Raw genomic sequence first — 6,857 nt, forward strand, 5'->3', positions numbered from 1 at the left:
TGGGGTCTGTAGTGACACCTCTAAGCACTGAGACGCAGTGCCTTAGACCGCTGTGATACAGCCTGGAATGGAACCGGGGTCTGTAGTGACACCTCTAAGCACTGAGACGCAGTGCCTTAGACCGCTGTGATACAGCCTGGAATGGAACCAGGGTCTGTAGTGACACCTCTAGCACTGAGACGCAGTGCCTTAGACCGTTGTGATACAGCCTGGAATGGAACTGGGGTCTGTAGTGACACCTCTAAGCACTGAGACACAGTGCCTTAGACTGCTGTGATACAGCCTGGAATGGAACCGGGGTCTGTAGTGACACCTCTAGCACTGAGACACAGTGCCTTAGACCGCTGTGATACAGCCTGGAATGGAACCGGGGTCTGTAGTGACACCTCTAAGCACTGAGACGCATACTGCTGTGATACAGCCTGGAATGGAACCGGGGTCTGTAGTGACACCTCTAAGCACTGAGACACAGAGCCTTAGACTGCTGTGATACAGCCTGGAATGGAACCGGGGTCTGTAGTGACACCTCTAGCACTGAGACACAGTGCCTTAGACCGCTGGGCCGATACCAGGACAGTCTCATCTTGCTCGAGTTAGTTTGACTATCGCAATATCATGGAAAAACACCATACCACAATCTAAAAGACACTGCAACGAAGCCACAAGCTCCAACAAGCCTCCAACTGAAACACCATCTGTGGGCATCATGTGTTGCTCTGGAGGTGGGGCCTCCACTAAGACAAACAGAACAATAACATGTTGGTTTCTCCCTGTTCAATTACAAATAAAACTCTTTTCCTTGGTATTTTCTACATCCATGTCTGTGTTTTTCATGTACACCTCGTTAAAATTCTCTGAATAGTTTATCTTCTTACTGTTGACACATCGGTCAGAAATGTCTTTAACTCCCTAATTGGCTTACCTTTACACCAATCAGCTAGTTCTCCATCCAACCAGGAAACAAGAGAAGCTTCTAATAGAATGTTAAATGTAGCTGTACCTAGGAGACAGCAGCAGCACAGCATGGGGGCTCTCTGCACGAGAACAATGTGTGTTAAATCCTGGCTCTCCTTCCCAGATACACAGAGAGGCAGGAAGACAGAGAGAGCAGCCTCCATGCTGGCAGATAGAGGTCCAGGACAGTACGTGGATCCACAGGGAGGCAGGAACACAGAGAGAACAGCCTCCATGCTGGCAGATAGAGGTCCAGGACAGTACGTGGATCCACAGGAAGACAGAGAGAACAGCCTCCATGCTGGCAGATAGAGGTCCAGGACAGTACGTGGATCCACAGGGAGGCAGGAAGTCAGGGAGAACAGCCTCCATGCTGGCAGATAGAGGTCCAGGACAGTACGTGGATCCACAGGGAGGCAGGAAGTCAGGGAGAACAGCCTCCATGCTGGCAGATAGAGGTCCAGGACAGTACGTGGATCCACAGGGAGGCAGGAAGACAGGGTGAACAGCCTCCATGCTGGCAGATAGAGGTCCAGGACAGTACGTGGATCCACAGGGAGGCAGGAAGTCAGAGAGAACAGCCTCCATGCTGGCAGATAGAGGTCCAGGACAGTACGTGGATCCACAGGGAGGCAGGACGACAGAGAGAACAGCCTCCATGCTGGCAGATAGAGGTCCAGGACAGTACGTGGATCCACAGGGAGGCAGGAAGACAGGGAGAGCAGCCACCATGATGGCAGATAGAGGTCCAGGACAGTACGTGGATCCACAGGGAGGCAGGAAGACAGGGAGACAAGCCTCCATGCTGGCAGATAGAGGTCCAGGACAGTACGTGGATCCACAGGGAGGCAGGAAGACAGGTAGACAAGCCTCCATGCTGGCAGATAGAGGTCCAGGACAGTACGTGGATCCACAGGGAGGCAGGAAGACAGGGAGAACAGCCTCCATGCTGGCAGATAGAGGTCCAGGACAGTACGTGGATCCACAGGGAGGCAGGAAGACAGAGAGAACAGCCTCCATGCTGGCAGATAGAGGTCCAGGACAGTACGTGGATCCACAGGGAGGCAGGACGACAGAGAGAGCAGCCTCCATGCTGGCAGATAGAGGTCCAGGACAGTACGTGGATCCACAGGGAGGCAGGAAGACAGGGAGAGCAGCCTCCATGCTGGCAGATAGAGGTCCAGGACAGTACGTGGATCCACAGGGAGGCAGGAAGACAGGGAGAACAGCCTCCATGCTGGCAGATAGAGGTCCAGGACAGTACGTGGATCCACAGGAAGACAGAGAGAACAGCCTCCATGCTGGCAGATAGAGGTCCAGGACAGTACGTGGATCCACAGGGAGGCAGGAAGAACAGCCTCCATGCTGGCAGATAGAGGTCCAGGACAGTACGAGCCTGGAAAGATCCCTGCCAGGTACACTATCTTCCATACAGTGTACCTACATTACCAGCAACCTCAATGAGGATTTAGTGTTGGGACTTGTCAGTACCAGTTTCACATACTGTTAATATGCTTAGGCCTACCAGTGACGCAAACTGAAAATACACATGGACTGTATTTCACAAGCATTTATATTTTATAATGTGAATTAGAGTCTATATAGTAGATATGTATTGTGAGTTACAGTCTATATAGTAGATATGTATTGAGAGTTACAGTCTATATAGTAGATATGTATTGTGAGTTACAGAGTTACAGTCTATATAGTAGATATGTATTGTGAGTTACAGTCTATATAGTAGATATGTACTGTGAGTTACAGTCTATATAGTAGATATGTATTGTGAGTTACAGTCTATATAGTAGATATGTATTGTGAGTTACAGTCTATATAGTAGATATGTATTGTAAGTTACAGTCTATATAGTAGATATGTACTGTGAGTTAGAGAGTTACAGTCTATATAGTAGATATGTATTGTGAGTTACAGAGTTAGAGTCTATATAGTAGATATGTATTGAGAGTTAGAGTAAGGTATTATAGCGTGTGTATTCTATGGCTGATTCAGTCTGTCACACCTCACACCTGGCTCCTCATCCTTGCTCATCGTAACGGATAATGACAGGCCACAAGGCATGCAAGCATTGTCTGAATTCCTGCCATGCCTTCTAAGTACACAGTTGAATGTTCCTGGTTGGGATAACTGCAGGCAGGGTACGGAAAGAGATGGGGGGAGGGGTGTTAGGAGTGACAGTTCGAGGCTTATATCAAACAGCATGTTGTAACGATGTATCTGTAGACTTGAAGACAGACACCATGCTGCGGTCACATGTCGCTCAGCTCTCGCCCCTAGCAACCAGATGGGTAACATACGCATTGCACGATATTGGAAGAAGTCTACATGACTCTTAGTATACCGCATGTCAAAATGTGCCCATGCCTGCTCACTGAAGACTGTACCCATAACTGATAGGAAAGCATGTCTCTACCGGCACTCTCTCATGTAGGCCCGGGCTACGGCTATTGAGCAACTTTCAGGGAATACATTAGCTACCTCTGTTGCGACAAACAAAATGAATGAATCAACAGGGGAGGGGGAAAAAAGATTGTAGTAGAGGATTGTAAGAGATGATATGTTGTAAAAAGCTTTGTTCCACTAAACCCACATAGTGGTTGCCGTAACGCCTTTGACAGAAGGCGCCTCAGGTTGAAAGACAGGGAGGGTAGTATGTCGCTCTCACACTCACCTGCCTATCTATTTGCTTTAATAATCAATCTCTCTATGCCACTGCAAAGGTATCTTGTTTATTATAATGAAACTGGCACAGACAGCTAGGCTAAATGCACACCGTGTAATTCGTAACATAGTCTACGTTGAATGCATTCTGTGCATCGATCCATAATGTGCAGGAACGCAATCAGCCCGTGAAGAAAACCACCGCATTTCAATACTGTCAATCTTGCCGTTTTTCTGCTCGTTAAATCATATGCCACCATGACAACAACAACAAAAAACACCTTCAATCAACACGAAATCATGTAAAACCCTATTCCTCTTACCGTGGTGGTTCCACAATTATATCCAGTATTCGTGTCCGTGGCTCAGAAAGCTCAGAGGAAAACCTAAGGATGGTCATAAAACCGTAGCCGACTACACGGTTTCTTAAATCTTGTCCAACGACTCATCGAAAATCACCGAGTTGTGTTAATCTGAACATAACTGCTGGTGTCAGTGAATATCCCCGGTCCTCTACATCCCACTCCCCTTCCCCGCCGTCTGGGCTCCCGACCTGCCGCTGCCGAGGAGAGAGAGCCGCCTGGCGCATAGCTTTATTACGACATGCGCGCAGTAATGACACCCTGGGGAAAAGATCAACTAGATTCAGCCGAGGGAAGATGTTTTCTGGGGCGGATGGTCAGGGAAACCGGAACATAATTACAAATCATTTGAAGACTGCAAACTGATAAGCAAAGAAGCACAAACATATATAATATTTGACTAAAACATAATAATTTCAAACCATGCTTACATGTGTAGGCTATATGACATATCTATTACAGTTTTCCCCCAATCGTTAACACACGTTTGGTGAAACTACATCTCGTGTACTCAAAACTCTCACAACACAAAACACAAAAAACTGTGAGCCAATTTCCCCAAAACCCCACAGACATCTTGCAAAATGAAACACGGCAATCAAAATCATGTTCTCCCTGCTCCAAAATGAAATTCTGCATAGAAATGACACACACACATCACATGAATCTAACTTAGTGACAACCCAGATCACACTGATGTGACATATTCAAAACACTACCGTTTTTTTTTACAATCGCAAACATCATTTTGTCCAATTTGTCGTCACGTGTTCAAAACTCTAAACACAATTAACACAACATCTGTCTTGTTGTGGACCGTACCATTAACACAACATCTGTCTTGTTGTGGACCATACCATTAACACAACATCTGTCTTGTTGTGGACCATACCATTAACACAACATCTGTCTTGTTGTGGACCGTACCATTAACACAACATCTGTCTTGTTGTGGACCATACCATTAACACAACATCTGTCTTGTTGTGGACCGTACCATTAACACAACATCTGTCTTGTGGACCGTACCATTAACACAACATCTGTCTTGTTGTGGACCGTACCATTAACACAACATCTGTCTTGTTGTGGACCGTACCATTAACACAACATCTGTCTTGTGGACCGTACCATTAACACAACATCTGTCTTGTGGACCGTACCATTAACACAACATCTGTCTTGTTGTGGACCATACCATTAACACAACATCTGTCTTGTTGTGGACCGTACCATTAACACAACATCTGTCTTGTGGACCGTACCATTAACACAACATCTGTCTTGTGGACCGTACCATTAACACAACATCTGTCTTGTTGTGGACCGTACCATTAACACAACATCTGTCTTGTTGTGGACCGTACCATTAACACAACATCTGTCTTGTGGACCGTACCATTAACACAACATCAGTCTTGTTGTGGACCGTACCATTAACACAACATCTGTCTTGTTGTGGACCGTACCATTAACACAACATCTGTCTTGTTGTGGACCGTACCATTAACACAACATCAGTCTTGTTGTGGACCGTACCATTAACACAACATCAGTCTTGTTGTGGACCGTACCATTAACACAACATCTGTCTTGTTGTGGACCGTACCATTAACACAACATCTGTCTTGTTGTGGACCATACCATTAACACAACATCTGTCTTGTTGTGGACCATACCATTAACACAATTCATGTTGTTTTCACGGAATATGCAGTCAATTAACACATTTCTAAAAATGCTTACATTTTCTTTACATACAAGCTTACCCAATATCAAAATCATGGATCTTTCTTGTCTTATTACCAAATGCTTTGCACACAGCTTGCCAGAAATGAAGACCTAATGTGCAAAACCTTAAATATAGTATAACGCCTCTACTTCTGCAACAACAGCAGATCAAAAGCTGTATTGAAACAGCTGATGAGCATTTTTTGAAAAAACAGATCCTTGAAACGGTTAAGAAATAGCTGATTTACTGTAAGTTGTGTCAAATAGACCAACCACAGCTGATTCCAATCTCAATGGGAGACATAGCCAGGTGTTGAAGCTCTTTCAATTACATGGACATACACAGTACAAAGGGGACTCTGTGGGTTGATTTAGTTCAGTGTGGATACAGAACAACACAGAGGAGCAGAGAGAGAAAAAATTAAGTCTGGACCAGGGAGAGGAGTAGTTGGACCAGGGAGAGGAGTAGTTGGACCAGGGAGAGGAGTAGTTGGACCAGGGAGAGGAGTAGCTGGACCAGGGAGAGGAGTAGTTGGACCAGGGAGAGGAGTAGTTGGACCAGGGAGAGGAGTAGTTGGACCAGGGAGAGGAGTAGTTGGACCAGGGAGAGGAGTAGTTGGACCAGGCAGAGGAGTAGTTGGACCAGGGAGAGGAGTAGTTGGACCAGGGGGAGGAGTAGTTGGGCCAGGCAGAGGAGTAGTTGGACCAGGCTGAGGAGTAGTTGGACCAGGGAGAGGAGTAGTTGGACCAGGGAGAGGAGTAGTTGGACCAGGGAGAGTAGCTGGACCAGGCAGAGGAGTAGTTGGACCAGGGAGAGGAGTAGTTGGACCAGGGAGAGGAGTAGCTGGACCAGGGAGAGGAGTAGCTGGACCAGGGCGAGGAGTAGTTGGACCAGGCAGAGGAGTAGCTGGAACAGGGAGAGGAATAGTTGGACCAGGGAGAGGAGTAGTTGGACCAGGCAGAGGAGTAGTTGGACCAGGGAGAGGAGTAGCTGGACCAGGGAGAGGAGTAGTTGGACCAGGCAGAGGAGTAGTTGGACCAGGCAGAGGAGTAGTTGGACCAGGCAGAGGAGTAGTTGGACCAGGCAGAGGAGTAGTTGGACCAGGCAGAGGAGTAGTTGGACCAGGGAGA

At 46.9% G+C, this 6,857-nt stretch overlaps 1 protein-coding gene across 1 annotated transcript in view; it reads right to left on the reverse strand.

Moving 5' to 3' along the window:
- Positions 1-4,094, reverse strand: part of ptprea (protein tyrosine phosphatase receptor type Ea) — a 156,127-nt gene extending 152,033 nt beyond the window's left edge. Inside the window, exon 1 of the mRNA XM_071394660.1 lies at positions 3,957-4,094. The gene's annotated coding sequence lies outside the window, so the exon portion shown is untranslated. The remainder of the gene's footprint in view (positions 1-3,956) is intronic.
- Between the last annotated feature and the right edge of the window lie 2,763 nt (positions 4,095-6,857).

The sequence above is a fragment of the Salvelinus alpinus genome, chromosome 3 (assembly GCF_045679555.1).
Source record: "Salvelinus alpinus chromosome 3, SLU_Salpinus.1, whole genome shotgun sequence".
In the NCBI taxonomy this organism is placed as follows: domain Eukaryota; kingdom Metazoa; phylum Chordata; class Actinopteri; order Salmoniformes; family Salmonidae; genus Salvelinus; species Salvelinus alpinus.